Source organism: Leptonychotes weddellii, chromosome 3, assembly GCF_054177405.1.
Source record: "Leptonychotes weddellii isolate Sample4059 chromosome 3, ASM5417740v2, whole genome shotgun sequence".
Lineage (NCBI taxonomy): Eukaryota > Metazoa > Chordata > Mammalia > Carnivora > Phocidae > Leptonychotes > Leptonychotes weddellii.
In genome coordinates, this window is record NC_138371.1 from 176,169,306 (window position 1) to 176,182,589 (window position 13,284).

A 13,284-nucleotide genomic window follows, 5' to 3' on the forward strand; every position below is an offset into this window, starting at 1 on the left:
TGGGGGTGCAGCTGGACAGACAAGGGTTCCGTGCCCAGGACAGTCAGATGGGATCTCCTCTGTGACTTGCAGGTCTGGGGAGAAAGCATCATCCTAGGGCATAACTGTTTTGCCACAGTCATCCTGATGCACCTGCCCTCTCATGTCATTGCCCAGGGGTAGCTGCCCTAAGACTTGCGCATGTCAGTGACATGTGCATTAGGGCCAGTCCTACATGTACACAAACCCAACACAGATGTGCTTACACTGCAAATGGGAATGTGCTGGTTTGGGTCACTGACCAGCCCAGGCCTGTGCTGACCTCAAGGTCCCGGCAGTAGCATGACCCAGCCTCTCGCTGTCCTGCAGTTAACGTTTCCTGTGTGAGTGGTAGGCACGGGGCAGCTGCAAAAGCTAGCAACATCATCACGCCCAGAGGTTCCTCAGGCAGGCCTCCTGCTGCAGTCGCGGGGCCGTGTTCCCACTCCCGGCCACGTGTGTGCACAGCTGCAATTTGGGAACGTGCTGTGTGATCGACAGCCCTTCAGGGCAGGAAAGAGCTCCTAAAAGGAAAAGTGCTGGGCAGGCAAAATGCAATGGATGTCCTTTATCTAGAAGAAAAGCATTTTGTATTGGAGGTGTAGACGAGTGCACCGTAATACGAATTTGTAGAGCTTCCAGAACAATAACATTTTCAGAAGAATTTTCCCCCTCTGGCTGATAAAAATATTTGTTGGAAAAGTAGGTAAGTTGGCTTAAATGTATGTTTTAATGACTGGAAATGCGGGCATGACCTTGTGGGGTTTGTGCTGCAGTGACATCTGACGGAGTGTCGGTTACACGAGCTTCCTCGTCCAGCTTCTGAGCCCCTCCATTGCCTCACAACTACGTGTGCACTCTCACTTGTATTATTGTGACAAAGGTGCACATTTGCAATGCCCACTCGGAAATGTTCATCTTCTTGTACCCAGTTAGCATCTCCAGTAACTACTGTTAGTGAAGTGACCGAATACACTTCAAGTGGATCTTAGATTGAGTAAAGTAACATGAAATAGCCTAGTCCCTGCTGTTGTGGGTCCTTCCGGGTCCGGCGCCGTCCCGGCTGTTGTGGGTCCTTCCGGGTCCGGCGCGGTCCCCGCTGTTGTGGGTCCTTCCGGGTCCGGCGCGGTCCCTGCTGTTGTGGGTCCCTTACAAGTCTGACTGTAGGAAGGGTCCAGGAGGAATCTGCTCTTGTCTCCTCGGGCATCAAGGCAACCTGGCCCACAGAGGGAAGAGCTGGGACGGCCGGTGGCAGATCGCAGTGGGGGGGCCGGGAAACCAGGGTGCAGGAAAGCAGGGAAGGCGGTTGGGAGGCGCCCGGCGGCTCAAGCAGCTGTTCACTGTGTGCTGGTGTGGGAGAGGAGCGAACGGGGCTGTGGACCCCCGCCCGTGGGCAAGCTTGCACACCCGTCTGTGCATCTGGGTTTCGCTTCACCCCCTTCAGCCTCCCATCCCCTTTCTGTGGCTCCCAGAATTGCAGTGTGGTACAACAATCTGTTCGTTGCTATTTGTTGGAATACTGACATTTCCAGGACTCTCCAGGGTGCTGGGGTGGGTGCTGTCCCAGACTGAGATGAGGCTGCGATCGTCTCTGCTTCCTGTGCTGAACCCACCGCTCGTGTCTGCCTGGGGCAGAGACAGGGCCGCAGCGTGGGCGCGGGGGTCCCCTCAGCCCCGAGAGTGGTTGGTTCCTCAGCGGAGAAGTGAAGTCTTACATTTGCTCAGATCTCCACACTTCCACGGTTTATGTATCCTGCTGTTGACCGTGACTACAGGGGCAGGAGGCAGGAAGATGTGGGGTTCTCCCCAGCTGACAGATGAGAGACCCCGTGGCCCGGGGCCACACGCAAACACTTCCCTGTGTCATTAGCAACCCGCCAGCTCTGTGGCAAGCCAGAGTCTTAACCTCTGGAGACCCCGTTCTTTGGGCGATGACCCTGACAGCTTTCTCTAGCCCATGGTTCCCATGATGCAGGGTCAGCCCCCTTCCTTCCTCATCCACCGCCTGTGTGCTGGTGGGCAGGTGGGCCCAGAGGTCCTGTGTCTGTGGGACTCCACTTCTCCCTGCCTCAGTCTCTCCGCCTGTAAAAGGGGCCAATAGTGCTGTCCTGAGGATGGGAACAGTGGATGCAGATGGAACCCTTGGTCGAGGGCCTGGGCATAGCTTTCAACCACATTCCCCGTTCTGATGATCCCTGTTCTTACTGTTATTGTCACCCTGACCTGCTGGGCAGGCTTGTTAAAAGTGAGAGTTTTAGGGATTCTGGCTACTGTGATAATGAAGTAAATAATGGTGAAGCTAATCCAATCCCAGGTTTCGAGAGTAAACCCTAGTCCCTGGCTCTGAAAGAAATCCTTTTTTGTTTTGTTTTTATTTTTGTTTAGAGAAGAGCAAGTGCGAGCTGGGAGGGGAAGAGGGAGAAAGAGAATCCTAAGCAGGCTCCGCGCTCACTGCAGAGCCCGAGTGGGGCCTGATCCCACGACCCCGAGATCACCGGCCCAGCCAAAATCAGGAGTCAGGTGTTTAACCGACTGAGCCACCCAGGCTCCCCAAGTCCTTTTGCAACATACTGTGTGTAACATGAAGCAGGAGTGCACTCTTCACGTGCCCTGTTTGCTTGCTCTCCACAGCATCAGTGCAAGGATCTCCATGGGGGCGGCCCCGGGGGCCACAGGGAGATGTCTGCAGGCGGTTTTGTGCATCCTGCCTGGCGGAGTGCTGTTAGCACCGGATGGGGGGAGCCAGGGTGCTGCTCAACGCCCTCCAGCACCCGAGACGGCCCACCCCAGAGGATGACCCGCCCGAGGCGGGGTGTAGGGGTGGGGGCGAGCGGTCTGGTCCCCAGCTTCTAGAAAAGGCCCCAGAAACCCCTCCACACAGTTCCCAGGGCAACGTCTGCCCCTGGCCCCCAGGGGACACTGAGGTGCTCATTACCTGGGACCTGTGCCCGAAGGGTTTGCCGTGTCCTGAGAGGCTGGGGCTGGACTCCTCCCTGCAGAGGAGAAGGACCACGCAGGGCAGGGCTTGACTGTGCTGTCGGCGGCCCTGGCTGGGAGCCCCACCCTTGCGGCTTGGAGGTGACCAGCTGCGGGCCCGGGGGCGGGGGCACAAGTGTCCCGTGGTTCTTCCCCTGAGAATTACTGACAACTTTTCTGATTGTCCCATCTTTTGTCTGCAAACAGCCGTCAGGATCTTTGAAAGTCATGTGACTTAGTTTATTCATGGAGAAAACTATGCCGGTAAGCGAACTGCCTCTGAAGACAGAGACAGTTCATTTGCTTCCACAAAATCGGAGGTGATTTTGGATTTTTCTGCAGAAGCCCGGCAGTGAGTTCTGAGCCCAAGCCCAGTGCGCGGAACCGCCCGGGGGTTGGAGTGTTGTCACCCTCTGGCGTCTCTGGGAGAGTGGGCTCCCGCGGCAGGTGCCTGCCATTTAGGGGCCGTGAAGCGCCGTCTCCCTCGGTTCCCCTGATAGAAACGAGGGAGGCAGCAATCACAAGAGACTTACCCAGTCCCCAAAACTCTCAAAAGCCTTCTTTCTTTGATGAGGGAGGGAAACCAAGTAGGTGGGCCTGAGGTGGGATGGGGTCTGGCCGTCTGGGAAGGAGGCCTCCCTCCCGCCCCTTCCAGGGGAAAGAACGGGGCCCCGCTCTACAGTGACAGCACTCTCCCCCTCTGGCTTCAAACCATCACAGAGGTGAGCAGGCCGTCTGGGAGGGTGAGAGCAGTGCCATGACCTCAGGTTTGAGGACACTCGAGACGGAAGTGGACCCGGGATATGAGTGCTGGTCACTTCGCTTCAACAGACACCCAGCAAACCGAGGTGCAGTCCCCCACAAGTGCTGAGCGTGATGAGCTCTTTGCTTCAGTCAAAGTTAAAAACTGCTCTGACTTCGAATTTGAAAAGACCTGAAAATATTAGAGCGCATCCAAACATTTACAGCAGCTGTGGGAGCCTTTGACATTGACCCAGTTGGCCCCCCTCAGTCTCTGGGGCCAGCCACCCAGCGGTCACCTTCCAGGCTGCTTGGTGACCTGCACCCCCTCTCCGCACAGCCAGCCGGACTCCAAAGGTCTTGTACACTGACCTGTCAGTGTCTCAGGGCCGCCGCGGCCAAGGACCACAGACAGGGGTGGGAGGCGGACTACCTCAAAGAGCAGGAACGTATATTCTCCCATTCTGGAGCCACCAGTCCAGAACCAAGGTGCTGCAGGGCTGTCCTCCCGCCAGGGGCTTGGGGGCCCTTCCTGACTCTTCCAGCTCCTGCAGCCTGCTGGAGTCCTGGGCTTGGAGGCACGTACCTTCTCTCTCCCTCTGGTGTCCCGTCCCTTCCTTCAGGACACCTGTCCTGTGGGAGTCAAGCTCACCCCACTCACCTGCTCCAGTGAGCAAACTCCCCTGCACCTGAGCTGCGGAGGGTCAGGACTTCAACGTGTCACGTGGGGGCACAGCTGGCGGGATACAGGGCGAGGAGAGTCTGTGCACTTCCCGAGGACTGCAGAGCCCGGGGCGGACCCGTCTCTGGACATTCCTGCCCCAAACTGCCTTCGGGTCATGGTCTGTCCTGTCTCACGGGTATCTGACAGAGTGTAGTTTTTCAAGTCTCGAAACTTGACTATCACACAAACATAGAATGAAAAGTGTCAAAGATCTATTAACTCATTAATGAAAGGATCGGGACGCTGATACAGCTGGTTCGAATGTGAGCGTGGAGATGCCCAGGGACCACTTGTTTTCACAGACGGTCTGTTTGCTGGACAATTCCTTCTTTGAGGCTTAACAGAAAAGAAGGGGATCCTTGTTGGGATTTCTGTTTGGCAGCTGAGAATCGACACGTGGACCATGGTGTCTGTAAAACAGCTCCAGATGAAGCCAGAGAGTCTGGTCCAGTTCTTAGAATTCATAGCGAGAACCCCCCTATCACCCACCACACCCCCGTGACCCTGTCATGGCCGGCGTGCGGGAGGGATTTGCTCATGTTCAGTACCCGGGGCACCTCAGACCTCCAGCCAGGCCTGCCCCGAGGGGTGAAAGCAGGCGCAGGCCACTGGCTCAGGCCCTGCCTCCCGGCTCCCGCGTGGCCCGGCTCACGGCAGAAGGAAAGCAGGACGTCCCTGGATCTGCTTCGCCACTTGGAGCCTGTTACTGACAAGGGGCAGCAACTCGGTACTAGAGGCCAGCGCCTTCCGGTTCCTTCAGAGGCAGAATGGAGGTCCCCTCGTCCTCGGCGCGTGGCAGGCCCGCCCCAGAGGGCTGAAGGCGTTCCCCCCCCTTGTAGGTTTTCAGGGTTGGGGACATGCGTGACTTGGTCACATGACCGTGGATCTTCTTTCCCAGATGTTCTTCTGCAGCAGACCAAGGGGACACGGCCAGGGAGTCAGGGTGGGCAGAGCGGCCAAGCCCTGAGTGGTCAGAGGACAGAGCTGAGCGGGACTGGGGGCATACACCAACAGCTGCCCATCCTGGAGGCGGAATCAGCTAACGATGTCCAGGGACTTCACCACACCAACCACTTGTCCAAGTTACACCCACTATGGCCCACGTGCGAGGCCGACTGCGGATTTTTGAGCTGCTTGGTGCATGTGAGGATGCAGAGGCTGGGGCCAAGGAGACAAACGCCACCTGCCTCCTCCTCCGGGGTGCAACGTGGCCCAGCTTCCCTCCTGCAGCCTCGGAGGGGACCCCTGGGGGGCTGACGCCCCTCTGGGCTGCATGCTGGTCAAGAGCTGTGGAGATGCAGAGGGTTCCTGCGACAAACTGCGCTTTGTGAACCGGCAGGCTCACGGACGCTGCCTTATTCCAGCGCGTGAAGTGTGGGAGGAATGCTTCTCCTGTGCGCCCACGCCCTCCGAGCTGTCTTGATTTTATGTAGCTGGGGCTGAAGACGTTGTCTGGTGGCCGCTGTCGTGCTCATTTACCTCTTCTCTGCGAGCAGGTCCAGGAAACGATGTGTCTTGATAGAGGAAAGTCGCGAGGGGACCATGTGCCAAGTGTTGGGCCGGGCACTGGACACAGGAACCGAGGGCCTGGGGGGCCGGGGGGCCAGCTGCGGCCGCGTTTGTGGCTCTACCTTCTGTTGATTTCATGGCGAGAGCGTGGGTCAGAGGCCCGAGGTCAGGGCTGAAGCGGGTGAACAGAATGGGAGTCCAGCTCCGCGGGGTCTGCCGTCTCCAGTCCTTCCTGCCGTCCGTGGCGGAGGGCGGGGGGCGGGCACCTTGTGTGTGGAGCGGCGTCTCCAGCCTGCCGCTGGGAACGTGTGCTGTCCCTGCTGGGCCCAGTCACCGGGCCTACCATCCCGCCAGTCCTAACTCAATTGCCTGTTTGCGCGTGAGACATCTGAAAAAAAATAACTCGGTCAGGTGGAAGCCCCATAAAATCAGTCATTTCACTGTGAACAGCTCAGTGGCCTTTAGTGAGTTCTCAATGCGACTCTCCCTAGTTCCAGAACGTTCCGTCATGAGCAGCCACTCCCTGCCCAGCCCCCAGCAGCCAGGCACCTGGGTCCCGTCTGAGGACTCGCCTCTCCTGGGCCGTTCGTGGAGCAGCATCCCGCAATGGGTGTCTGTTGGGCGGCTTCCTGCACATGGTCGATGTGGCCCAGATGGTCCCATGGGGCAGACTGCATCAAGCTGAGCTCCCTTCATGGCTGAGTCATGCTCTGTTTGTGGACGGACCACATCTGGTCTGCTCGGTAGCTGATGGGCGCTGCGTGGTTTCCACCATCTGGCTCTTGTGACAGCGTCGTTCTGTCCCCCACACGTGCCCACGCATTTCTTGTCTTCCCACGTGTACACCCATACGCTCATTTTCATGTCTTGTTTTCAGTTGATGGTTAATTTTTTCCAGAAACCCATTTTGAAAATATTGATGCCTTTATTTCCATTCTATTAAATCTGATAGTTAAATGATAATAAATTTTCTTTTTGGTATAAATAAAATATTTAAACTTAACATTGTGAGTTTTAATATATCCTCTTTTAAGTTGTTCAGTATCTTTCTCAAATACGTCAGCGTTCCAGGAAAACTATTAAAAACGTACCTAAAAGCGTCCAGACAGGGTGCACATTTTTCCTTCTGTCTCAGGTCCCAACATGGCCTGGCCAGCGCTGCTCGTGGCCAGGTGTTGGGGCCCTAGGGGGAGGTCTGGGGCCATGTCGCTGTCCAGTAGACCCCGTGCGGTAAAAAGCCGTCACCATCATAATAATGGTTATAATAATACTGTCTGCTAAGGCCAGCGGATGTTTTCTCAACACTCCATAAGGAATCGATGGTGAAAGAGTCCCTTGTATTTATTTGTAACGTACAACTGAGCAAACCGCGCTAAGATCCAGGCCGACGGCTCACAGGCTTTGGTGGGTGCAGCCTTGCTGCCCTTCCCTGCTGACTTTTCTCCCCTCCTTCCTCCGTCCCAGATGCTCAGCCCCAGGACTCAGTCATCAGAGCAGGTCCGGGGTGGGGACATGCTGGCTCTTGACTCATCCTGGGTCCTGGGTCCCGGCCGCTGCGGGGGTGAGGGGGCCCCCATGTTTCTGACGGTCACTGGATTTGGCCCTGAGCCCACCCAGTGGTGGGAGAGGTGGGGCTGGAGCTCAGGCATCTTGACAGCAAGCATATCAAGGTGCTGCATGGTCCCTCCTCTGGGCTGTGGGGACCCCTGGGCAGCCCCCAGGCCTCCGCCCACGTCCACAATCCAGAGGCCTTGCCGGGGAAGCTGCTGTGGGGTTATTTGAGGTCATGCCTGCCCACCCAGGCTGCAAAATCAGGGCCACGTCTTGACCAAGTCTGTCTGAGGCTTCCCGGGTCTGTGTCTGAGGTAAGGGTAAAATACCACAGAAGGCGGCAAATCAGGGGCCACCTGCCTTGTGGACACTTGCCGGGTGCACCAGACAAAAGCTCCACCCCGTCCTAAGGCAAGGCCTCCAGGTGCTGCCCTGAGTCTCCTGTCTGCTCAGAGTCCCCGCAGGTCCCTAGGTTGCCCAGGCTCCAGGGCCAAGCCTGAAGCGGGGAACACTGGCGAAGGAAACGCTTTTGTCCAACCTCGCTTATCTGATCTCACCAGCAGGCAGCCTGTCTTATGATAACAAATCACTTCCTCTGTTAAACAAGGCAGGGTGTTTGTAAACAGGCGGGGGCCAGATGGAGCGCATTTAGCGGAGGCTCCCTCCCCGGGGGTCTGTGGGTGAGGACCCTCTCTGCTTGTGGTGGGCTGGGGGCGTGGATGGTGAAGCCTGAGGGGACACCGTGAGCCCAGCAAGCACCGGGTTCTGTACTGTTTCTGGGACCTGTGATTCTGTCTGGCCTTTCTCTCAAGGTCATTTGAAGTGCGTGGTGCCCTCCGTTTGTTCCCTCCCCAACTCCCCCGGATAACTGCTTCGAGCCTGCAGAGTTACCGGCCTCCAGAGTAGAGAGGAGGAAAATGAAGCGAAGATTACCCTTGAACACTCACGTCCCACTAAGGCCTGAGGTTTAAACAGTGGCAGAGTCCCTTCTATGACCTCCTCGCTCTTCTTGGTGGTGGAGGATGTGCCCTGGACGCTCTGCTCACAGAAGCCGACCCTTTGGGCTCAGGAGTGGCCGCTGGGATCTCTGCAGAGAAAACTAATTCACAGAGCAGTTTGGTATTCACACATCTGCAACGATTATTATGGAAACTTTCAAACCCACAGGAAGCAGAGAGACCGGTATAGTGAGCCCCGGCTTCCCGTGGCCCTCGCGGGGATGCCAGCCCGCAGTGGCTGGGTTCGTCTACACCCAACCCACGGGTCATTTTAAGCCAGTCCCAGGCACTATATTGTTTTATCCCTAATATTTCAGAAAGTATTTATGAAAGACAAGAGCTGAGCACACGCCCCTCCTCCACAGTCCATATTTGCACCTAGAATAATGGCCAGTGACCCCTTGAGGTCACCAGACGTCAGTGCCCACACGTCCTGCTGGCCACCCGACAGTTTTAAGTAGCTGTGTTTTCCAGCGAGGGCCTCCAAGTCTGTTTTAATCTTTCCTTCTCCCTCCCCAGCCCCTTCTTTGTGACTTACTTGTCTGCGGTGGGCGGGGTCGCCGCTGTGTGCGGGCTGGGCCTGGCCAGGAGCTTGCCTCTCTTCACCTGCTCTGCACCGCCCCCCAGGACCCAGCCTGCCGGGCTCTCCGTGCCGCCGGCCTGGTGACCACCCCATTACCTCCCTGGAGGGGCTGCAGGGGACGGTACGGAATTTCATTCTCCCGTTTTTCATTATTGCTTGCACTACTTCTCTGAGGAGAGATGCCCCTCATCAGCTGTCGGGCCCCCGGAGGGCCCCCATCTGGGAAGGGAGGGGAAAGGCTTCCTTCGTCCCCTTGGTTTACCAGCTTTCAGAAAAGCAAGTTAGTTTTTTAGCATCTGCAAAGTTGACTTACGCTGTTATTTTTAGCCTCATTGTGAACTCCTGGATTTTACCGCATTTGATGTGTTTCAGCCCATTGCAGAGGCTTGAACGGCTGCACGGGCGGCCGGCGGGTGGTGTTCCCTTGCAAGTGTCCGCCACGCACCTCTCCGTCCCTCAACGGCCCAGCCTCCCTCCACGTCTGTATTTCGTGATGTTGCTTTGATGGGCAGCTTGTGAGGTTTACTAATTTTTCCTGGTTAAGATTTTTATGGGAGAAATGGAATGAGCAGGGTTACCTAAAAAGGGATCAGGATTCCTCTTTCTGCCTTAATTACATTTCCCAATTTTATTTTTTTTTTTAAGATTTTATTTATTTGACAGAGAGAGAGACAGCGAGAGCAGGAACACAAGCAGGGGGAGTGGGAGAGGGAGAAGCAGGCTTCTTGCTGAGCAGGGAGCCCGATGCGGGGGCTCGATCCCAGAATCCTGGGATCATGACCTGAGCCAAAGGCAGACGCTTAATGACTGAGCCACCCAGGTGCCCACATTTCCCAAAAATTTTACTCTGAGAGCAGAACAGAGAAATTCTCTTGCCCACTGCCCGGCCATGGTTTCTTCTCACATGGAAGTGTCATTTTGCAACTAAACACACTTGTTCAAAATAGAGGGAATGGGGACAGAGGCTGGACAGAGGTGGTGGGCCACAGTGCCCTGGCCCCTCCTTCTTGCAAAGCCTCAGGCACCCATAACCTGGCTGTGGTCCTTAATGGTCAGGGCCTGTCTTTCTCAAGCACTCCTGCTGTGGTGGCAATATGGGCACCCAGCCCCATCCACACCCAACGGGCTGCATCACAGATGCTCCGCCTGTGATCGGGGGACCTGGGAGAGACGGGCAGGCCCTGGAGGCAGGCATAAGGCTGTGGGCAGGGAGCCCGAGGTCCCGAGATCTGGATGCTGTCTGGAGGATCGGAGGTGGGAACTGTTCTCGGCTCAGGAAGGTGTTCAGGACGTGCTGCATGGGGCCGGGGCTCATTGCAGGTGGGGGAAGCCAACCGACTTCTTCCTCTGCCATCCTAGACCTTTGCCCTTCAACCTGGGGAGGAGACCCTCTGAGCTATGCTTCCCAAGGCAGACGAAAGCCATCTCCACAGCTGGGCAAGGGTGCAGGGGGAACTTCCAGTGGCCAGTCCCTGGTCCTCCCTGTGAGCTCCTCCCCTGCCCACAGTGGACGGGGCACAGCGAGGCAGCAGCAACAAGAGGGCTCACCAGCGCTGCGGGAGGCGCGTGTGGACATGGGCTGAAGGGCAGGAATGTGCATGGGAGCCCGCCGGCCAACTTGGACACCCTCCAAGTGAGGTGGCATTTGACAAAGAAAGGAAGAACAAGAAGGAAAGGAAAGGCGTCCCCGTCCCACGCTCCCCGCCCCACCCCCCCGGATCTGTGCGCAGGGGATCTAGGCGGCTGAGTGCACGGTAGAGAGTCTGGAGAGGTGCGCTGGGACACCTCGTTGGGCCACCGGGTGCTGCTACATGGAAGGTCTCTTCCCAAGCCTGTGTACTCCTGCCTTTGGCCCCCAGCACCCCCACTCCACCCTCATCTTCCTCAGCCCCACCTGCTGCCTCCACCCAGCCCCCCACGCGACCCCGAGACCACAGGACAGGGTGTCCTGTCCCCACAGAAAGGTGTCTGCCTGTGACCCACGTTCCAGGTACAGGGACCTCCCTGCGTGGCTCACATCTCTGGCATTGGCTTGGTGCATGGCGGACATCCAGTAAGTGCTCGTGAAAGCAAGAATAACACACACGCATCATCTCACAGTTCTGGAGGTCAGAGGTCTGAAGAGAACTGTCGATGGCTGCTTCTTTCTGGGGGCTCTGGGGAGACTGCGTTCCCTGCCTTTTCCAGCTTGGGGGCACCCATGTCCCTCAGCCCATGACCCCTTCCTTAACTTCAAACCAGCAGCCTCTCTGACCCTCCTGCCTCCCCCCTTCCCTCATAAGGACCCACCCAGATAACCAGGATCACCTCCCATCTTAACACCCTCAACTCAATCTTGCCTGCAAGGTGACACGGCTCTGGGGATTCGGTGTGGATGTCTTAGGGGGCATGACTCTGCCAACCACCCAAGCCACATAAAAACTACCACGTGTATTCCCACTTTCCACATTGACTCTCAGATGGATCAGTGGGTTAGTGCACCTTTCAAAACAGAGTTCAGATAAACCCTTCAATGTCAGCTGTAGAAGGTATAAGATATAAAATTGACGAGTTTGCACAAGAACACAAACGTGCTGAGTGTGGGTTGCTTCGCTGTCCGTGGTCTGTCTGCTCAGGGCTGCACCAGCCAGAAGCAACCTTCGCTTCAGTTCCAAGGTCTGAGGGGGTGTCTGCTCTGCCTCCAGGCTGGGGTGGGGTGGGAAGCAGGGTTTGGGGGCCCAGGGCCACCATCGCCTCTCCCTGAGGGTGGGGAGCGCAGTCCCCAGAGAACTGGGGGCTGTCAGGCGTGTGTTCAACGGTCAGCCCTCAACCCCGGACCACCAGCTCATTGGACCCCTGAGACCGGAGTCCACGTGAACTCCCCCTCCTCCTTCCCTGCAGGGGAGGATGAGCCTTGGGCTCCTTCCCTCTGAGGCTCCTGAAGACCCTCCCACCACCCTCCCCCCAGGACTGACTCTGCCCTGGCCCTCAGCCTGAATTCCCTCCAGGTTCTCTTCTTCATTTTCATCCATCCAATGATTCTCTTGCAGGAACCAGGAAGATGGCCACATTGTATTAACGTACCTTGTATCCTGCAACCTTGCTGTCCTCCCTTACTAGATCTGTGACTTGTTGTAGCCACCGTTGTGGGTTGGGATTTTCCACCTGGCCAATTATATCATCTGCAAACAAAGATAGTCTTATTTCTTCCTTTCCAATTTGTATAATTTTTATTTAGTTTCCTCGTCTTAATTGCATCACCTAGGACCTCCAGTACCACATTAACTAGGAGTGGTGAAGGGGACATCCTTTGCCTTGCTCCTGACCTTAGGAGGGAAGCTCTAGTTTCCCAGCATGAAGTATGATGTTAGCTAAAGGTTTTTTGTAGATGCTCTTTATCGAGTTGAAAAGTTCTCTTCTATTCTTAGTTTGCTGAGGCTTTTTCTCATAAATGAGAGTTGGATTTTTATCAAATGCTTTATGTAACTAGGGATATGTTCGTTGGCTTCTTCCTCCTTAGCACACCTGGGATAAATCCCACTTCGTCATGGTGTATGTTCCTTTTATACCATTGTTGAATTCAATTAGCTAATATTTTCTTGGGGATTTTTGCATCTATGTTCATGAGAGATAGTGGTGTGTACTTTTTCCTTTCTTATTTTTATATTAGGGTAATGTTGGCCTTACAGAATGAGTTAGAAAGTACTCTCTTATATTTTCTGTGAAAGATTGCAAAGAATTGGTATTATTTCTTCCTTAAATGTTTATGTTTGGTACAATTTGCCAATGGATCCATCTGGGTCTGGTGCTGTTTTGGAAGATTATTAATTATTGATTCAATTTCTCTCATATATATATATATAATATATAAGCCTATTGAGATCATCTGTTTCTTTTTGTGTGCATTTTGGTGGGCTGTGTCTTCCACAGGATTGGCCCATTTCATCAAGGTATCAGACGTACAGGCTTAGACTTGTTCATCATATTCCTTCATGTCCATGGGATCTGTAGTCTGTGTTGATGGCCCCTCTTTCATTTCTGATGTTAGCAATTTGTGTCTTTTCCCCCGCTTAGTCTTGCTGGAGATTTATCAATTTTATTAATCTTTCCAAAGAACTAGATTTTGGTTGTTGATTTTCTCTATTTTCTGTTTTCAATTCCTTGATTTACTATTTCTTTTTTTCTTCCTACTTTGGGTTTTACTT